Below are 22,445 nucleotides of genomic sequence, written 5' to 3' on the forward strand. Positions count from 1 at the left end.
TCTGTGTGTATATAAAGCCTGCTGCAGTTTCCACGATATGCATCCGATGAAGTGAGCTGTAGCTCACGAAAGCTCATGCTCAGATAAATTGGTTAGTCTCTAAGGTGCCACAAGTACTCCTTTTCTTAATGTATATAATATATATTAAGGCTTCATTCAATGTCTGTAGAGTTTTGTGAGATCCTCATTTGGAACATGCTATATAATTGCCGTTTCTTTCTTATTGTTATTCATTCTATTGAGTAGCTATTCTTCTTCTTCCTGTCCTAAAGATATTTGCAAGGAAACTGGACTTTTCAGTTTTATAAGTAAAACAAAACAAAATTATTGTAAGATTTCTTCAGTGCTGAAACTTCTCCATCAACATTTCTTGGCAAACTACTGGGTTGTTATGCTCTCCAAACTCCCTATCTGATATGAAGTTTCATATAAGGTTGTGTGATGATGCCTTGTAATCCATTTACCCAACACAACTCACAGAACCTAAATGCTAAATCTTTCACATCTTGAGGTAAAAAGCAGAAAAATCTAAAAAAAGGGGTTTGCTTAGGAGAAAGATCTGATATGTCATATTAGAGTTTCATAGATTTTTCAAGAAAAATCCATGGTGCATACCAAAAGATTAGAGTCTGGCTGCCATTCCAGCCCCTTTCGCCACTCTGGTGGTCCAAAGGGATTAGACAGTTGACCTACAACAGAGAATTACCCTGCTGTGGAGAGTCACTGGCTGACACAGGGCCATAGAAGATTTTATGCTATACAATCCAAGAACTTCTGGCACTGGGGAAATGTCAGAGGCAGGTCAACTGAAGGAGGCATAGTTAGAGCACTGTTGTGCTCTGGCGATTCCAGCTACTTCAATTCCCTCATGGGAACTACACTTGGAGTAATCCTAGGGCTTCCAAACCAGTGTCTGGCAGACAGCCAAATCAGTAGAGTTGAAAGATGGTGAAGCCATTTTTGTTTCTCCCTACTCTGTTTTGCTGAGCAGACCTCTCGTGCATTGAGAATCTGGCCCAGTGAGTGGAAGGGAGCTACAAAGTGATAAGAATGACCACATGGTTATGTGAACCACTCAGTAAACAACAAGGTTCTACAAAAAGAAAAGGAGGACTTGTGGTACCTTAGAGACTAACACATTTATCTGAGCATAAGCTTTTGTGAGCTACAGCCCACTTCATTGGATGCATTCAGTGGAAAATACAGTGGGGAGATTCTAGAAACTCCGAGAGTCTGGAGTGGGTACAAGTCAGTCAACCTAAAGTCTGACTGGTTCCCCTGTAATCTGCTTCTTGTTCTCACACGACAATTTCTTTTATCTGATTCTATTTCTATTAACTGGACTGGCCTTCATTTACTAAACATCTGATTCTGCAAGATACTGAACACTTAGGTTCACTCTCGGGGCAGAGCTCCCTTAACTTCAGCATCCATTGAAAAGAATAGAAACTGACATCCAGATCGGGCCCTAAAATTTGTAAAGTTAGGACCCCGGAAGCTGCTAACATAAATGGAGCTTATTCCTGTAAGTGAGTTGGTTTCAGGATCAAATGGGAGGTGGGCTGGGGTGGGGGATGGAAAAAGAACATTTGGTAAATATAGTATTTTCTTTACATTGTTATAGCACCAGGTGATAATATCATGCACATTATGGGCCACTGATGTAGCATAAAACTCTCTATAAAAAGTGTTAAAGTAACCATGCAGTGCCCATACCCAGGCAGTCATTAAAGGGACATTTAGAGGGTAGAGTGCTCTCTAGATGGATAGCTAAATCCTTTCTATTTAGATTCCTTTGTGTTGCAAAGTAGCTGCGCAAAAGGAGGGTGAACTGCCAGGCCACATTTGGGTCCCTTGTGATCCTAAGTGAACAGTTGTTTGTTTTCAGGGGTTTTTCAGGTGAAAAGTACAGGGGTTGAAGGAGGGAAAAGGAACTGTTTGTTAGCAATGAGATTCTAGGGTTATGTCTATACTGGCAGCTGAATGACAAAACTTTTGTCTTCCAGAGCTGTTAAACACACACACACACACACACACACACACCCCCGAAAGACAAAAGTTTTGCCAACTACAAGCGCCGGTGTGAACAGCTCTTTGTTGGCAGGAGCGATCTCCTGATGACAATGCTAATGTCGCTTGTTGGTGGGTGGAAGATTTTTGTCGGCAGGAGAGCCAACAAACAGCAGGTACACTGTGCACCTTTCAGCAATATGGCTGTAGCAACACAGCCCAGTTGCTAAAAGCTGCGTAGTGTAGACATAGCCTAAATGAGTCCAAGAGATGTGATGAACAGGACTTAAATTTATTCACAGACACCTTTTAACATCTGCTTACAACATTTTGCCTTTAATGAAACTCTTATGAAATGCACAAATGTACAAAGGTTGTAACTATGTGAACCAGGAGAACATTTTATTGATGACAATACACATACAAAATCAGCATTAATAAAAGGAGGACACTAAACTAACAAATGCGTGAAGATTCATGAAGACTGCACCTCTGAGAGCAGGTACCTAGGAGATACAAAGGGCAAGGCATTAAAGTGAGTCAGCACTGGGCCAAATTCTCAGCTGATGTTACCTCCATTAACTTATATACTTAAGGTTGTATCGTTAAATTGAAATTTCTAAACTCTGTTGATATAACTTAATGAAGGCTCTAATGCTATTCAGAAAACTCTGCATGATATTTGGTATACAAATATATAAATGTGCTACCAAAGTACAGTTTATGTAGGGCCTACTCCTCCAATCTGATCTGTGTGAATGGGCCTTTGAACCTGGGCAGAGCATCATTAACTTCAATGGGGCTTTGAATGAGTGGCCGCTTATGGACACATGCCATTATGCCATTTCATATTCACTGAACTAATATTTTGTGGAAATTTGTTTTACCTTCATGCAGGTCTGAATATATATTATTATTTACTATTCATATGCCAGAAAGATGCACAAAGGACTTAGCAAAATATGAAGGAGCCTGATTGTCAACTCAAAACAATTTTACAGTGTAACTGCATTGGTGTTATTCCTCATTTACACCAGTGTATTGTAAGTGAGAGGAGCATTAGGCCTTAGTTTAGAATAGATAACTCTCCACTCAAGTAGTTTACAATTTCAGCTGGATGGACAGAATACAGGCCATGAAAGGGGCAAAGCTGTAGTCAGTCAAGACCTGAGAATCCAGGACTGTGGGTCCCCAGGCAGTGTTCAGACCATGCTGCCACCCAGCAACTCACCTAAACCCCTGGAGAAGGAAACTAACAGAACGAAAGCTCAGAAAGGGCCTTTCCCATGAAGGCCCTGCCTGGGGGAGATGTCCATCCTCCCTGACTGGCTGGAACACACTACTTAAATCAGAAAGAGGCACAGCGGGATCAGGATCTAGGTATGCAAAAATGTGTCTTCAGAAGAGATTTGGAAGTGGGTATGATGGACATTTGGTGCCCAAGAGGAGGTAGAAAGTTCCAAGGGTAGCAAAAAGCATGATAAAAGTCCTGAGCAGTAGAGTGTGGGAACAGCAGCTAACCAAGAACCGTGACAATGGAGCATCCACTCCACCTATGCTTCAGCAGCTTTTGTTGAATAGTAGTGGCTGGAATAACTGGCTAATTCTCTTTGAATGCATGAGCTGAAAGTTAAAAGGGGGTTAACTAAAGTTAACACAAGAAATAAAAGATTAAAGATGATGTTTAGCTGTCAGGGCTTCTGGCGGTAGAAGAAAATTAGCAGTACATAGCCTTGCTCTTTCTTCCTTGGCTCACAAAAAGCCTTATGGCTAAAACACTGCATCTAATCCCAGTTTCTGTTTCGGTGGGTTTATTTCACTAACCTATTTTATTCTTGATTAATAATTAGGATGTTTGCTTCAGAGGCTGTTTCAGGTTAATTACTTTTTTAAAAATAATGACAAAATTTAATCTAACTGGATGTCAATAATTATTTTTTGGTATTTAAAATACATACAGCATGAGAAAGAGATCTGAAAAGGGCTATTTCTGCTGCATAGATTAAATATGGCAATGCCAAGCACTTAGTTACTATAATGGCAGTATTTATATCTTCTTTATAATATTCTCCATTTACGGAATTAAGTATTCTCCACCAGGAGGTGGCTAGAGTTTCTCAATTGCTGGTACTGTCCATCATTCTCATCTTAACAACTGTTCATTGCTTAAACATTAGTGTTCAGTGGCAATTTCATAAAACATTTTCCCCATACAATCTTTCATCTCAGGGCTGAAATCCTGGCCTCACTGAAGTTAATGGCAACGCTCCCATTGACTTCAGTGGAGCCAGGATTTCACCCCGATGTAAAAATAGTAAGCATAACACCACAAGAAGAAAATGGTGTTACGCCTATTTTTACAGAAGCACAAACGGAAGGTAAGGGAAGTCAGGTCTACTGTTTTGAACATAGAAATTTCTTTACTGAATCGGACTAATATTCTGTGAAGTCCAGGATCCTGTCTCTTATAGTGGCCAGTACCAGATGCTTCAGAGAAAGATGAGACAAAGCTAGTTTTTGACAATTATGGAATAATCTGCCCATGAAGAAAGTTTGTTCCTAGCCCCTGTCAATTAGATATGGGTTTATATACTCAATCCTGAGGTTTTCTATCCCTTTCTAAATATAACCCTTCCATGTAATGTAACTGTGGATGTTCTCATTATGCATATAAATGTCTAATCCTTTTTTAAAAAAATCTTTTTTTATAATCTTAGTTTAATTATTTCCTGAGACTGTGACTCATTATGTATTGTGTACAAAAGTAGTGCATCGTATCAGTTTTAAATTTGTTGCATTTCATTTTAGTGAATGTCCTTCTGTTTCTGTATTGTAAGTAGGAGCACCTGATCTACTTTCTCTATGTCACTGATTATTTGTTACAACTTTCTCATGTCCCATCTTATTTTTCTCCACACTAAACTAATCTTTCACTCTTACCTCATCCAGTAATCTTTCTAGTCCTTTCTTTGTCTCTCAACCCTGACCCCTTCCTCTATTTCTGCCTTTTAAAAAAAAAAAAAAGACGAACACACTATCCCAGGTGAAGGCATGCTATTGATTTAGATAATAATAGTATTTTCAATATTATATTAATTTCTGTTCCTTATACAGCCTTATAAAAACAGCAAAAGAAACAGGAAAAAAATAAGAGACAAAGGGAAAAAACTAAAGGCAGAAAAGGACTTCAAAAAGAGAATGGCTGTAAAAAAAAGGTAGTGGCCATTGCTCTGGGATATTATATGAGGCAACCTAGTAGAAAAGTACTCCTAGCAGTCCATCACTAGAAAAAACAGTTGTGAACCTTTTTACTGAATAAACTTACTGAAGGGTTTGTGCCAAGGTAAAGGAGTGGCACAAACCCTCTAGTAAGATTTGGCCAGAAAGCTTTGGAAGTCAAACAGAAATTTTAATCTATTTTGGATCTTTCTAAACTAATGATATCTTTCATTTGATCTACATCTTTAAAGGACTTATTGCATTTGTTTCTTTCAGAGTTGAAGACAAGCTCAACTTGAGAAGTGGGAGCACTCTAGGCAGAAAATAATGAAACACTTTGTCAGGGTTCCTTCCACACTCTGAACTCTAGGGTACAGGTGTGGGGACCTGCATGAAAGACCCCCTAAGCTTATTCTTACCAGCTTAGGTTAAAAACTTCCCCAAGGTACAAACTTTGCCTGGTCCTTGAACCATATGCTGCCACCACCAAGCATTTTAAACAAAGAACAGGGAAAGAGACCACTTGGAGAAAGGTAAAAATCATCTCTGTAAAATCAGGATGGAAAATACTTTACAGGGTATTCAGATTCAAAACACAGAGGATCGCCCTCTAAGCAAAACCTTAAAGTTACAGAAAACAGGAATAAACCTCCCTCTTAACACAAGGAAAATTCACATAAAACAAAAGATAAACTAATCCGCCTTGCCTGGTTTACCTGTACCGGTTGCAATATTGGAGACTTGGATTAGGATGGGTTGGAGAAGATGGATTTCTGTCTGGCCTCTCTCAGTCCCAAGAGAGAACAACCCCATAAACAAAGAGCACAAACAAAAAACTCCCCCCCCCTCATCCCCCCCAGGATTTGAAAGTATCTTGTCCCCTTATTGGTCCTTTGGGTCAGGTGCCAGCCAGGTTAGCTGAGCATCTTAACCTTTTACAGGTAACAGGATGTCGCCTCTGGCCAGGAGGGATTTTATAGCACTGTATACAGAAAGATGGTTACCCTTCCCTTTATATTTATGACACACTTCTTGCCAGAGAGTTGTTATCCCATATCTCAGCATGATTATAAGACAAGATCCAATAAACATTTTTTCCCACTTGCGTAGAAATTCCTGTCACAATATTATCTACTTCTGTAAATGGAGCGGCGGTATTGGAAGTGGATAAAGGAAAGGACTAGAATACATTTGAACTAAAAATACTACTCATAAATCACTTTTAATCCCAGCGAACTACAAAATCTCCAGTGAAACCTGACCTCAAAACTTTTGTAAGTTCAGTCGAGAGGAAAGGGGGGAAGAAAAGTGGAATGATTCTGTGGGCTAGGCACTCAGCGATGTAAACTGATGTAGCTCCACTGATGTCAATGAAGCTATTCTGATTTACACCAGTTAAGGGTTTGGCTCATTCGTTTTTTAAACTTAATACTTAAAAAAGCTTTAGCACTTAAAAAACTACACTGTTTGCAAATATAATAGGACAAACACATTTTTAAAAACCAAATGCATAAAAAATAAAATACATTAAAATGTGCACTAATATTGATTTGGATTTTAAAACAAATAAATCTTACCTGCTTTTGGGGTTAATTTGTGTTCACGAATCAAGTGGCCAGACTGCTCAGTGCAACGGTGAGTTACAAGTGAATACTGCAGAAAATTCACTGAAATTCAATTTCAGTTTTGCATTAATGAGTATTTGCACTGGAAACTTACTTCTAATGAAAGTAAACTGAGCACATAAACAAATGACCAATCAGAAAATATAAATTTGACATGTGATCTATGTATCCAGTCAAAACAGCTGAAAATTTTGTACTTCAGATGTCAAATACTTACCTTGCAAATGAGCTACAGACCAACACAAATTAGCAGCAAATACTTTTAAATAATAAACAAGGTTAAATAAATTGTGCCATGTTCATAGACAATTTATGAACAGAATAAGATGTGATATTTGGTGAATATATTATTCATGTGGAATTAATCACCCAGCTCAGTTGGAATGTGGCTGAAATTTGGTAGGTGATATCAGCCATAGTAACGTATCTTCACCTAAAAAGCACTTTTCATTTTTTGGTAGCGATTTTGAAAAAAATACAGTATAGAAAAAAATGGATTTTTTACAGTTTCTCTCTATCCTTGCTGAGGAGGCTGTTGTTGCCAGCAGCTCTAGTTTAGGGCAATACCAGTGCTATCCTTATTGTTTACATTACAATAGTGCAATACATCTATGGCAGAGTGGCCTCCCTCCTGACGGAAGAGCGAGGGATCACTACACTCTCCCTGGTAGGTGGAGCCAAACCCGCCCTGCCCCCCTCTCCAGAAGTACTGGGGCGCGACAGGAAGTATAAAGGAGGGTTCTGTAGCTCAGCTGAGAGGGAGCCAGGGAAGGAGATGGATGCCTCCATGCTATTGTGGCAACCGGAAGCTGAATCTGCACCCTGCAGCACTCTGCCCCTGGAAGAGATGGACCCAGAAAGGGAATTACCAGGACTACTGTCCACTGTGTACCCAGAGGAGCAAGAGGACCTGTGGATTCCAGAGATACCAAACCATGGAGAGGTAGCAAGTAGCTCAGGGGCAGCCAATGATGGTCTGGCTATGTGGTGGGCTGCTTCTAAGTCAGTGTGTTGCGGCTGGATCCCCGCTGACCCAGTGGCGGAGCACTCTGCCACTGTTAGGGCCTTGAGCTGGGTCGTGGTGGAGTTGGGTGGGCCTGTGTCCTCCTAAGCTCACCATCCATCCCTGGGGTAGTTGAACTCCCACCATAGGCCAGGAGGGCTGTGGATCTACTGTCCATCAAGCTAGGATGTTAGACTGTGTGGGTGCTAATCCCTTCCAGAGCCCCTAGACTATGTGTTTGCTGGCTGCCTTGGCCCACAAGCTTAGGTTAAAGCCTGCTCCCTGCTCTGCCCTGCCCCAAGGGCTAGCGTCATAGACTGTGTATTTGCTGGCTGCCTTAGCCAGGAGACTTAGGCTACAGCCTGCTCCCAGTTAGGCCCTGTCCAGAGGGCGAGGGCCCCAGATGGTTAATTAGTGGCAGCCCCAGCTGAGCGGCTGCAAGCTAAAGACTACTCAGTGTGCTGCCCTGCCCAAGGGTGAGGACAAGAGCACCAGACTATTGTTGTTTGTTTGCCTCTGTCAGAGGGCCCAGGACTATAGACTACTTATGGCTCGGCCCTGCCAGTGCGACCCAAGCCCAAGGACTACCACCCCATACAATGAGGCAGAGTGGCCTTCCTCCCCACTGGAGAGCGAGAGATCACTACAAGCTATCTGGGAGTGCATCTCAAGATTCACAAGTCATTGTGTTGTTCTATGCTCCTCTGGTCCCCATTATATGGGTATCTGGCTGGTGAATCTTGCCCACATGCTCAGGGTTCAGTTGATTGCCATATTTGGGGTCGGGAAGGAATTTTCCTCCAGGGCAGATTGGAAGAGGCCCTAGGGGTTTTTCACCTTCCTCTGCAGCATGGGGCAAGGGTCACCTGCTGGAGGATTCTCTGCACCTTGAAGTCTTTAATCCATGAATTAAGGACTTCAATAGCTCAAACATAGGTGAAAGGTTTATTGCAAGAGTGGGTGGGTGAGATTCGGTGGCCTGCATTGTGCAGGAGGTCAGACTAGATGATCGTAATGGTCCCTTCTGACCTTAATATCTATGAATCTATGAACCTATATAGATTTGTTGGCCCTAGGTCACACAAAAAATGTATGGCAGAACAAGGAATTAAATACAGGTCTAGACTAATGTCTTAACCACAAGAACATCCTTCCTCTCCAGACTGGGGAGCCAGTGCAGGCGGAGGCGGGTGGCACCTGAGTCCTTTCCTCCAGTTTATGTGTCACATAGGGATATCTACATACTGGTCCCAACCAAAATACCTGCTGGAACATTCCAGTCCCTATCACGGTTACTGCTATCCAAATTACCAGTGAGTATAGTTCAGACCAATGGACAGGATTTTATTTTCTTTAAAAATGAAATGTTACTAATATACGTCGGCCAGGAACTAAAATGACCTCTTCAGTTTGTCAAGGAGCAATCTACAGAAACTGGCAAAGACACCTAGGAATTTAAAATAAATTAAATTAAATGGGGGAAAAACAGATAATTGCCTCTGGAGTGGGTTTGAAGGGGGGAAATGAACTCTTAAGTGAGCTTGTGGAAATCTAATTCATATTAGAAACCCAATCTCATTGAATAGACCTGGTAGGGGGTAATGTATTAATAGAGCCACAGAGCAGCCTGCATTTAACACACTCTATAATTGAGTCTTTATTAATTTCTTTCTAGGATTACTTATAATTGCAATGGGGCTCATGGTCATTCAGTGGCAGTCTGCTATGGAGAGATCATGCATCCAATTGAATTAAGGCAAATGTGCAACAGCGAGGGAATTAAACTCGAGAAATTGAACAGAAAATGGATGGAACATTGAATTAACCGTGGGGTATGCCCTTTCAGCACAGGTCACTGTACATAAGTCAGACCTGCTGAATAACAACATATGCACTGGGTAGGCTATAGTAACTGGCTGCTGTGACACAATAATTACAAGCACAGAATAGCATATGCTGCCAAAGGGATAATTGCACTGCAAACAGAGCATCAAAAAGAGGTTAAGGTTAGGATTTACGAGCAATAGTCTAATGTGAACTTGGTGTTATCTGGCATAGTGAGGGCGAAGCTGTGAACCTGAGTGAATGGAAGTTGATTTCTGATGCCAAGAATGGGTCTTGAAAACAGCATCAGACCGATATGGATTTTAATTTGCTTTTTTTGACCAGCCCACAAACACAGTGAAATTCCATATCTCCTTCCATTCTTTACTTATTTCGTTAGGACTCAGAACAGTGTATGCTGATATGGTGCAGGTGATTTCATCAGTGCAAATTGGTAGTTGCTGGTACTTTCATGAGAGACCTTTTAGGCAAACCCAGATATTCTCAGGAGTTGTGGTCAAATAAATTAATATAAGTGACATTCTTCTTTCTGAGATAGAGTTGAACCAACATTCTACGGTAATGCTAGGGAATTTGGAGGTACTGTCTTTCAGCTGAAATGAAAAACTAAGTCCAGACTACTTGTGGTTATTAAAGATCAGAAGGCACTTTATACAAAAGCATAGATGGTCCCCCACGTCTTGACCAAATTTCAAGTGGATAATTTATTCTGTTGACCAAAACTTATACCTGTTAATCAATTAGGTATTTGTCAATTGCTATATAATGTTGCTGTGTGCTGTTAATTGGTGGCTGCCTTTTGCTCATATGTACAATATACATGCACAATCTATTGTGCTTTGGAGGGTCCTTGGAAGAAAGGAATGATATACATGATCATTCCAATTAGTGGATCCCCTGATTTAGATTTAGATTAGTCAATGGGGATAAGCAGGTTTATACCAGCTGAGGATCAGATTCATTATTATTGTTACCTTGACATAAGATAAGTTAAGGACAGCACAAATAAATAAATACATGCATTAAATAAGATTGGATATCAAACTCTCTTACTCTGATGATAGCAATATTCCACTTTGAAAGGTCTCAGAAATCTAGCATCCCTATTTTGGAGCAATTTCCACCTTTTTCTCTCAAGGATTCTACTTATTCTGATGCCAGCAATTCAAAGCCTTGGCAGCATCATTCAGAATTAATGCCTCACTCACAGTCACAGAGAGATTATGCAGGTACTGAAGGTGTCTCTGAAGCCATTAATTAACGGTCAGAGCTTATTTCATTTGGAAAATTATTCCAAGCAGAGATGTGTCATGTGCCACATAAATCCTTTTGTGATTTGCATATCCTTATGACCACATACAATCAACATATATTATCTGCCTAAATCTTTTAATTTACAGATACAATTATAAAACTTCCAGTAGGATTTTTTAATCAAACCGAGCAAACAAACCCTTAAGCCAAAATACAATATGTCCAATCATTTATTAACTCTTATGGCAGCAGGAATGTTGGAATACACCAGGCAAATAGCAAGTGTTCAGTGTAGAATAATCTGAAAATTAAAATGCTTATTATATATCTTTTTAGGGTTATGGCATACAAAATCCAAATATATAAATAATGAGTTATATTATCGCAAGTTTAACATTTCTGTTAATTTTCTGAGCCCAAATCTGCAAGCATATGGGCAAACTGAACTGTAAGGCATGAAGGTTTTGAAAAGTACCTGTATCTCATTGTGGACTGTAAACAAGAGGTAGGGAATAACCACTATGAGAAAAACAAAACCCATTGAGTTAGTATTGAACTTTGCCCTAGGTTGGTGTTAGTGGATGGTCTACTTCCGGAGCAAAACCAAGACCCTGATCATTTATAGTTATGAAGTATCTCATGGCATTTTTCTCAACACCTTGGTCAATCAAGCAGATGACTTGACCAAATTCCAGATTGAATAGTTTTGTTTTGCTATGGTTCTTGATAATTAGTAAAAGAAATATCCACTACACTTGTGAAAAAAATCATGAAAATTAATAGCTTAAGTACCCCATAATCAGCTCTACTTTGAGAGAGCTTGAGTTTTCCAATTGACTAGGATGGAGAAATGGACAAAAGAATGCTGAAAGAGACCTAAAAGTAATTCTGAATGCTAGTTCTGACATGCATTTAAAATATGATCATTCCGTAAAAAAAGGCTAACACAGTTGTATGCTGAATTCACTTTCTCTCTAAGTGTGAGATCACTTAGAATATTGTGTTTATTTTCTGAATATCTCATTAACAGGAGGCTATTGACAAACTAAAAGGAGTTCACAGAAGATCTAGAAAACTGGTTATGGTTATGGTTCCCTCCTGATATGGAAATATATTAGCCTGTGCAATAATCTCCCACAGGAAGGAATGTAAACTCCATAGCCTGGCAGGTTTAAAAATGGGCTGGTCAAAATACTGCTATGTGTAAAAAAGGGAACAATCTTGCACCAGAAGAGAGATGGACTGGATGCCCTACTTACTGCAGTGCTTCTTTGTCATTCTAGAGTCTATGTACTAAGCCTCTTGTAGGCAGGTGGACACATCTCTAAAAACAGAGGAGGAAATGGAAAATAGTTGAGCTCAAATATTTGCTATAATCTCTCCTATTTCTATGTCTCCAAGTAAACATACCACAGGCTAATTAAAATCATTTCACTAAATTGAGGACACAAGGACTACTAATTCAGGCAGATTACACTAGGTCAGATATATAGTCATATTAGACTGGGTTAACAGGATAGGGAAAAAATCAACTTGAGATGTCCTTCAGAGACCACAGGTACAGTGGACAGGACAGGGGGCAAATAAACTTTCCTGTTAATTCTGCACTCTTCGGTCTGACTGTTAATTTGAGAAAATAGAGATGCTTTCACTCTGTATCACTCAGACACTATTGCTAGTATTTTTCTGTCCTCATCTTGCTGGGACAAAACTCCAAGAGATTCTGTCTGGGGAGTGGACGTGGAAGGGGACTGAATCTTTTAAGAACATTTTATTACTGGGGCTATCCCTCTACTCTTGATAAGGAGCTTTGTGTTCTACCAATACTTCAAAATTAATACATCACAACTTTCCATACAGAGGGACCGACACAGCTACAACTACACTGCATACAACTATCTATATAGTAACTCTGCCAGCTGCATAAATACAGAGACCCAACTTGAGCTCAAAGCTTGTTGTGGGTGGACTTTCTCCTGGGAACAGGGACACAGGTGTAAGGCTCTGTGGTGTCAGAGCTGGGAAGGAGGATACTAAGGAAGGAAACTGGAATCATGCTTGCTGGAAGTTCACCCCAATAAACATCGAATTGTTTGCACCTTTGGACTTCGGGTATTGTTGCTCTCTGTTCATGCGAGAAGGACCAGTGAAGTAAGTGGGTGAAGGAATAAGCCCCCTAACATCTTGGTGCCAGTGACTCGGATGCATCGCATTGGATAGGTGAGTGGCAGCCTGTAAGTCCCCCTCCCCAACAGTCCGCGCAGCTGCTTGGAGGGGGTATCGCGAACTCTCGTGATGGTAGTTGCGGGTTCTGGCAAGCCAGGGTAAAGGATTTTTTGGATGAATGGATAAGGGAGGACCAGGGCCCATACCAGGTACAGGGGTCAACCTGGGATAAGATTAAAAAGGAAATGGAGGAAGTGTTGGGGACCCAGAGGTATGGGGGGTGGCTGAGGAGCCCACCCTCCTTGGTATATGGGTAGTGGAAGAAGGTCCCTGCCCATGGGGACTGAATGCCTCCCAGGGAAAAGAGGCACTTCAGTCTGCTTAAGAGGTTTGAAGTAAGGGCAGCATTATGGGAAGCTGCCAGTAATCTTTCAAGTTTGGTGCTGCTTCAGCAAGGGCTGCTGAAGGGTTGTAAATTAGTTAGGGGTAGTGAAAGATGATTTGGCACAAAAGGGTTTAAGGTCAAAAGCAGAGTTAACAGACCACCTTTAGAGACTGGATCTGAGACTTAGTCCTGTGGGAGTGGAGAGAAAAAAAAAATAAAAGTTTCAAAGTGCAACCTGCCTTTCCACACTCTTTTGTTTTTCTGAAGTTTTAATGGAGGGTACTTTGGATACTTATGTGAGATGTCAAGAAAGAAGTTTTTGTTTATGATAAAACCCAGTTATATAAATGTAACTGTATGTGCAACTCTGTGCAGTCACATTGGATGGAAGCTTGGTAATTAAATTTTCCAAGGGGGTCAGGTAGAGTGGCTACTACCACCACTACGCTTCTGTCCCCAGAAGCCTTTACAGCTATTCTGAGGGAAAATGGGCCCTTTTCCCACAGAAATGGTCTATAAGGGACTGCTGCAGGCAGCAGGCAGAGAGAGAATCTGATCAAAATTATTTGACTTTGGGTAATGTAATCAAAATCACTAAAGGATGGAAGGGGTTTCTATTGGAACTTAACTTGGCTGCTTTTGGTTGTGTCTAGTTGTACAAGATGGAAGTGTAATCTGGTACAGTTGTGTAAAAAGAGTAATTACAGTGCAAGGGATGTTAGGTAAAAGAGAATTTTGTATGTGCACAGGTAAAAGGAAAAGAGGAGGAATGATGGGAGCACTGAGCCTTGGGGAGGCTCTGGGGGATCAGACTGTTGCTTTAGTGGGTGTGCATGAAAACTCTGTGGGCATGGGGGAGGCAGTTGTACCTTGTGTAAAATTAATTTGGCTAATATGATGTTATGGAGGTTAAACTATATGGAAGGAATGTGCATTTTCCCAGGACGTGTGCGGTGTATATTGGAGAAGGGGTAAAAGAAATGCAAATAAAACATGGTACTTAATTAAAATCCTAATAGGGCTCCAAAAGGAGCCACAATAGGTTGTGCTTTCTTTTTCAGATCTGTGTGTGTTTTGGAGCAGGAGATGAAAGTGGAAAGTAATCAGAACTCTGGTGGAAGTAAAATGCTTCCCTTTTAAGACAGTGTCTGAGCTGCTAACAGCTTTGGATCCAGAAGCAAGCTAGTAAGCCTCTGTGTGTAAATGCAAATTACCTAGCTGATGGGCACAAAGGAGCTGCAAATAATGAATACATCCGGTCAGCAAACAAGCTACTAATAGACTCAGATTATGGCCCTTCAGGAAAGGGAGGTGAAAAAAAAAACAAGTCAAGCCTGAAAATAAGGGGGACAGGTTAACCTTAAGGGGTGGGTGGGTGTGTGTGTGTGTGTGTGTGTGTGTGTGTGTGTGTGTGTGTACAGTGCTAAAATCTGAAGCTGTGTCTCAGCTATTACCTGAGAATAAACTTAAAGCTTGGTACAGCACAGAAACTATTGCAAACTTGGTCTGTTGTACAAGAGGGGAAACTGAGGTACACCATCTCATGAATTTCATAAATGACCAGTGAGTGAGGTAATTCACTAGCCTGACTATAGAACAAAATAAGGACAGCCTGGAGGTAATTCTTCTGTTTTTCCTGCAAGTAGCAAGGACATTTGTAAAAGAAAGTGGTATTATTATTAAGCAATAATCTGTCCCCACCAGGGAGGTGGAAATTGTTTCTTTTGTTTTTCAGACACTCCACAAGCAAGCTGGCGCCAGCAGAAGAATAACTCAGAATACCATGGATCTATGTTTTGTGTTGTTTGTCTGTGGTGTTTGTCTTGTTGCTAGCATTGTTGTGTTTTAATGAACAGAAAACCTCACGATGTGGGTGGGGGATGGCTTCAAAAGGCTGACCTTGGGGGGGAAGATGTGTATGGGAATGCAAAATGCTCAACTAGGAGGCCAGCATCTGTGTAATAGCTACCGTGGTACCTGGAAATGGAATGGCAACTAAGGTGGCCCCCACAAGCCCTATGGAAATAATGAGAAGGGGAGGAGCTCACTGGGAATCAATGGAGGGGTGTGTAAATAGTGTAAATCAATAGAAGATGTTTGGATGTGCCCCTCTCCTATGCCTATGGAGGAGCAGGATCAATGGCCTATGCAAGGGGTGGACAATTGGGTGTACTGTGTATAAGGTGTTTTGCTGGGAATGTACATATTACTGGGGGCACAATTACACCAGCCCATAACCAAACTACACACATTTACATGCTGCTATCTGGACTTTGGTGCACAAATGGATCTGTGAATCTTATTGCTGTGAATAATCAAACCAGGGCTTACTGCCTGATTCCATACCAAGTGGGCAAGCTGGTTTCGACAATATCCCATTTCTCTGTGAACATTCAATGGACTTATGATATGGACAAAAGCAAGCAAAACCTGCAGGGGCAGCTTGTTGCAACTGCCAGCAACTGGACACATAAGATCGTGACCCCGTCGAAGGAGGAGAGGCAGTGTTTTGGGGGTGTCTCGGATGTTGGACCATACTGCAGTGGTCAGGACTCGGTGTTGCTGTGGATTTTGTATTGTTAACTGTACTTATGTTGCGTTGCATATGGAGATAACCTATAAGGAATGTAATAAGCCCTCCAAACCCTGCAGTGTACTAGACAACCCGGACCCAACCTTCTCAGGCCCACTCTAATGGGAAGTCTGGAACACTAATTGGAATAGGTGTGGTATGCCTGTATGAGAGAAGGTGCAGGGCACTAGACTACACAAGGGGCAGTGGGACAAATGGAATATCGACACCTTCCACCTTGATGCCTGGCCCTATCAGGAAATGTGTCGCCATATGTCCTATGCTTTTCCAGGGATACCTGGGCAGGAGGATCCCAAAAGAAAAAGAAAAAAAAAGGGGTGGAGTGTTAGGCTATAGATATTCAGGCCTGTCTGTAAAGGCCTATACTCTAAGAATTTAGGTGTATTCTTATCACTTGGCTAATTATAGAGGTATAAAAGAATCAAAATCACTATCTGCTGGTGTAAGGTCCTTCTCTTACTGTGACAGTCTGAGGCCCTGTTCTTAGGCTCAGGCCTTTGGCTAAGCAGCAGAGGCAGCCATAAGCTGGGAAGCGAACGGTCACATCCTCACATTCCAAACTAGTCACATTGAAATAAGGTGCTATTGGGCTGTTAGGCACTATCAGGACAGGATTGTATGCCTATCAGCTCCAGAGAAAGGGAAGTGCCTAGAAAATGTAAAAGGAAACTTAGTTTGATAGCATCCTGTCTGGCAAGAACTCACTTATCAATAGCTGGGATGTGAAATCCTCACTTCTGTATTGTTTTGTCATTATAGTTCCCACTTTGCTGTCGTTTGTCTGTATAATCTCTGTCTGGTTCTGTGATTGTTCCTGTCTGCTGTATAATTAATTTTGCTGGGTGTAAACTAATTGAGGTGGTGGGATATAATTGGTTACATAATCATGTTACAATATGTTAGGATTGGTTAGTTAAATTTCAGGAAAATGATTGGTTAAGGTATAGCTAAGCAGAACTCAAGTTTTACTATATAATCTGTAGTCAATGAGGAAGTGACTGGGTGTGGGTGGGGGTGGGCATGTGGGTGTGTGAGATGGGAACAGGGAATGGGGGTAAGAAAATTGGAATCATGTTTTGCTAAAGGGGGAGATGGGAACAGGGAATGGGGGTAAGAAAATTGGAATCATGTTTTGCTAAAGGGGGAAATGGGAACAGGGAATGGGAGTAAGGAAGTTGGAATCATGTTTGGCTAAGGGTAGGAATGGGAACAGGGACACAGGTGTAAGGCTCTGTGGTGTCAGAGCTGGGAAGGAGGATACTAAGGAAGGAAACTGGAATCATGCTTGCTGGAAGTTCACCCCAATAAACATCGAATTGTTTGCACCTTTGGACTTCGGGTATTGTTGCTCTCTGTTCATGCAAGAAGGACCAGTGAAGTAAGTGGGTGAAGGAATAAGCCCCCTAACACTTGCCTTTGAACACGAACAGGAGGACCCCAGGCTATCTCCATTCATTACTTGCTTCACCTCTGTCCCTGCCCTGTGTGCAGCTAGAACCACTCCTTGCAGGAGAAGAAGCTCTGATTCCACATGGCTGTCTAATATCCGGCTAGGTAGTAGGTCTGCACTAGCTGAGTTCCTGCTAGGATACCATGAAAACAAGGCTGATGTAACTTCTAATGGCCACAAGCATACCAAGAAAATGTGAATGAAATAGCACACTGACAAAATAAATACAGCAAGGAATTCAGTTTAAAGTGACTAACCAAATATACAGGTGAAATACATAAAAAGAATAGATAATTAATTATACTAAAAACTGAGAGTGTAATTTTCAAAAAATAATCATTGTTGGCTTAATTCTTAATTGACACTAAAGTCAACAGTAAAGTTCCCCATTGACTCCCTATGCTGAGTGCTTTTGAAAATTCCACCGCATAGATGGACTTGAGCCACAAATTTCATATTTTGGATCCAGACTTTGAAAATCTCAGCCATAGAGTTAAGTAGGACAGTGAATAGTTGTGAAGGCAAGAAAGAAGATACAGGCATTCATGCCTGGAACAGCTTGATGATATTTTTTATCAAGTACACTATAAATGGGTTGGGGCCTACCTCCCCACTCAGACAGGGTAAATCAGAAGTTCTTCCTCTTCCACAGTCCCTGGAGTTACATCTGAGTAAACCTGGTTCAGTAAAAGGAGACTCAGGCACTACCAGTTTGGTAGTTGTCTGAAAATGTGACAAGAGTTTAAGTGGATTAAAAAATAAAAATGGATGTTTATAGGGGTACTGAGAACATTCAATAGTAAGAATAGTAAGGGTTAAAAATAAAACAACAACAAAAACAATGCACGAGTTCAGAGAAGGATATAATCCTCAGGCGTACAGATGTGGTCCTCTCATCTCGAAAAAGATATACTAGCATTAGAAAAGGTTCAGAAAAGGGCAACTAAAATGATTAGGGGTTTGGAACGGGTCCCATATGAGGAGAGATTAGAGAGGCTAGGACTTTTCAGCTTGGAAAAGAGGAGACTAAGCGGGGATATGATAGAGGTATATAAAATCATGAGTGGTGTGGAGAAAGTGAATAAGGAAAAGTTATTTACTTGTTTCCATAATATAAGAACTAGGGGCTACCAAATGAAATTAATAGGCAGCAGGTTTAAAACAAAATAAAAATAAAAGGAAGTTCTTCTTCACACAGCGCACAGTCAACCTGTGGAACTCCTTGCCTGAGGAGGTTGTGAAGGCTAAGACTATAATAGGGTTTAAAAGAGAACTGGATAAATTCATGGAGGTTAAGTCCATTAATAGCTATTAGCCAGGATGGGTAAGGAATTGTGTCCCTAGCCTCTGTTTGTCAGAGGGTGGAGAGAGATCACTTGATCATTACCTGTTATTTTCACTCCCTCTGGGGTAGCTGGCATTGGCCACTGTCAGCAGACAGGATACTGGGCAGGATGGACTTTGGTCTGACCCAGTATGGCCATTCTTATGTTCTTATGCTTCACGGCATAAATTAATTGTAAAGTGATGGAGGTAAGGAAGAATTTTCACCCATATTAGGTTATTCCAAAACTGCCTACAGCAGGGTTTCCTGCACATATCTCTGAAGCAGCTGGTCAAAGACAGAGGAAACTCAATGAGTTAGACAGCAAGTCTGAACTGGAATGGCTTGTTCGTATGATACTGAGGCCTTTCAGCCATCCCCTCTCTTACGATAAGGCCTGATCCAAAGCCCATTGAAGTCAATTCAAAGACTCCCAATGGGCTATGATTCAGTCCTTTAATGACCCTTCAAGTTTCACCAGCAATGTACAAATCAGGTTCACTTTTGGCATGCATCTTTTCATTCTGGTATTAAAAAGAGGAGAGAAAAAAAAGATTTCAAAGTGCAAAATATGAGGAGAGAAAAAGCAAAAGCCTGCATATTAATTAATATTATTCTTTCTTTCAGTACAGTAAGGTTGTGAATTAGCTGTCCTGTTTAGCAGTGAGCTAAAAAGGGAAAGTTTTGTAAACATCTATTTCTACCCCATTTCACTCCTGACTCTGAGTTTGACATGGCTGTTCTTTACATCCCGCACATTTCTGAATTGAGAAGTAATCTTTTGGAAAGTACATTAGCAAAATCTTTTGAAGGCACATAAGCAGTGTGACACACTCAAACCCGTATCTCCAGCAGATGAAATACGGCACAGTTTAAAACCCCACTGGAAACCAGAGGCTGCTACTTTATAGTTTGTCTAAAAGTTTAATGAAAGCCAAACATTTGAAGTTAATACCTTTCTGGAAGTCTGATTTACCACGACTTCTTCAAAAAGAGTATCAGTGTTTCAAAGCAGATGGCACATGGCATAGTCCAAAGCTCGTTCTCTCTCACACACACACACACACAGACACAGAGAAGGTTCTGCCACAACATATTACCTTACACCAAAGCAAAACCAGGGTTGAAAACAATCCAGTGCATATACTTTCTGCAATATATTTAAAATTTGGAGGTTGACGTTTACTTTGCAGACAGGAATCATAGGATTCTGTTTGTACACAGAAGGTATTTCCTTCATATTTTTTTCTCTATTAGAAATTTTTTTGCAATTGCAAATAGCTGACATTTCTGTTCCTAAACATTTCTTAAGCTTCTTATTCTGAGAACTAATTCCAGGAAAGGTATCAAGCCAGGCTACATTAGGAGATAAGGATTACACTAATTCATCTGCAGCATCTTGCTAAACAATCTTTTAGTGACAGATGAGAGGAACTTAATTTCTACCAACTACCGCCTGAAATCCTTCAGAGTTCTACCAACTACTGAATGAAAGGATCGGGACAAAATGTGTAAACTGACTCAAAGCATTAAAGTACTCAAAATCAGCTTTGGTTTGAGTTCAAACTGTATGTGTGAACTAGCTGTAATTTGCTCATTCATTGTTAGGGTCTATGAACCATCTTTAGTAGCTTTTGGGGAACATTTGACCCTATCTGGATATCCAGGAATTTTGGGCTTGAGCCTTTACAGTGATATGAACTCTTATTACCTTTCAGGAAGTTCTCTGTATCTCACAGGATCTGGCCATTTATCAGATGATTGTTCAAGCTAATACCTCATTAACTAGGAGAAATGTTATGGAGTAAATCATATAATGGAAGGTGCATGATATTTCTTCTGTGTCTCAGATTGGCTAACTTGATCTCATATGATAAAGGAGAGTCATCCCAGCTCAGGCTATGTAGCCTGAGCTCTGAAACCTGGTGAGGCGGGAGGGTCTTGGAGCCCAGGCTCCAACTCAAGCCGGAACATCTATACTTCTATTTTTAGCCCCGTAGCATGAGCCCAACCCAGCTGACCCGGGCTCTGAGATTCACAGCCACGGGTTTTATTTTGCAACACCCTTAGCCATTTGTACTTAGTTCCTCAGAGATGCTGCAATGTAGTTGAGATCCATCATCCAGCTGGAAAAAAATCTCCAGGACAGTACAAAGCAGCTAGAGCATACCAGTTAATCTGACCCGATACATTTCAGTACATTAATAACTATAAAATAGTGTACACTGTGAATGCATTTCCTTTCTCTCTTTCCTATAGTGCAAAGACAAAAATGTCTTCAGTCTCATTACTTGCATTGATTTACCATCAAATATGTCTTTGCCTTATGAAATCTAGTGTATACTATAATTTGTTCTAGTAGAAGTTGATGTTTAATAATGAAGATCCAGATAGTGTATGTAGAGGTAACTTCTGCAGTCGAGTAGTTTAAAATACAATTTTATCTATGGCTAACACAAATGTAATTCATTTCAGGCTAACATTGGTAATCTTCTTATCTATTGCTATTTCTAATAGGCATATCTTCAAATCCATTGGAAGGACAATATCAAATATTCTGCCTATGATAGTACCAATTTTAGACTGAAATAAATACATTTGGCTACATTTCCAATAGTCATGCATAAAAGTTGGCTTTCCTGATTTTCATATTTTGCTCTCTGAATAATATGCTGTAAGGTATATATAAAGATAGAGGGAGGCATATAAGATATGCATGAACAAAACCTTTGCTAAAAGTAAGTTACAGTTGGAAGTGTTTACATGGATTTCGGCTAACATCCAAATCACAATATTGTATTTTCTTTACAAAAATTCTGTACCTTAAAAAAAACCTGTAAAATCACTAAAAATGAACAGTTAAGGGATCCAGCTGGTTCTCTACTGCCATGTAATCCTTCATCACTCACTAGCATCCTTTCCTATTTACTTCTCTCACCCAACCTTATAATGAGAAGCTAGCTTCTTTATCTTAACTGTTTCTGAGCCAGCTCCCTCTACTCCATAATAAAGTGTAAATAATTGTACGTCTTACATTATTACCACTTGTGACATTATTTACAGAATCTATTGCCTTGCCTACTTTGCTCAAGTCACTAGTGCTTTTAGGACTTTCTTCCATATGAAGTTAAAAAGTTTATCACAGTTCCCATTTTCAGCACACTGTTGCATTTTCTCCAGTTCTCTGGAGCTTCTTTTCCAGACGATGTTATGTTAAAACATCCGGGATGAAATATTGGCCCCATAAAAGTTAATGGCAAAATTGTCATTGACTTCATTAGCGCCAGGATTTCACCAATGCTGCTTTCAGATTAGTTTTTTAGAAGTTCAGTCAAATGAATTAGTTTAGATCCTCACGTAAAATATTTGCAAAAGAACACAGAATTACTTATTATTTCTGTGTTAAATATGTTTTTCTATACTCCCGTGCATTAAAGTGTGTACTACTCTGCATTAAAAGGTGCTTATTTACCCATTTAGGCATATAGGCCCAGCTCCACAAAAAGGTAGTTAGGCTCCTAAAGTCCATTGAAATCAATGGGAACCAATGTTGCTGATTTTGAGCCAGGCC

The sequence above is a fragment of the Eretmochelys imbricata genome, chromosome 6, assembly GCF_965152235.1.
Source record: "Eretmochelys imbricata isolate rEreImb1 chromosome 6, rEreImb1.hap1, whole genome shotgun sequence".
In the NCBI taxonomy this organism is placed as follows: Eukaryota; Metazoa; Chordata; order Testudines; family Cheloniidae; genus Eretmochelys; species Eretmochelys imbricata.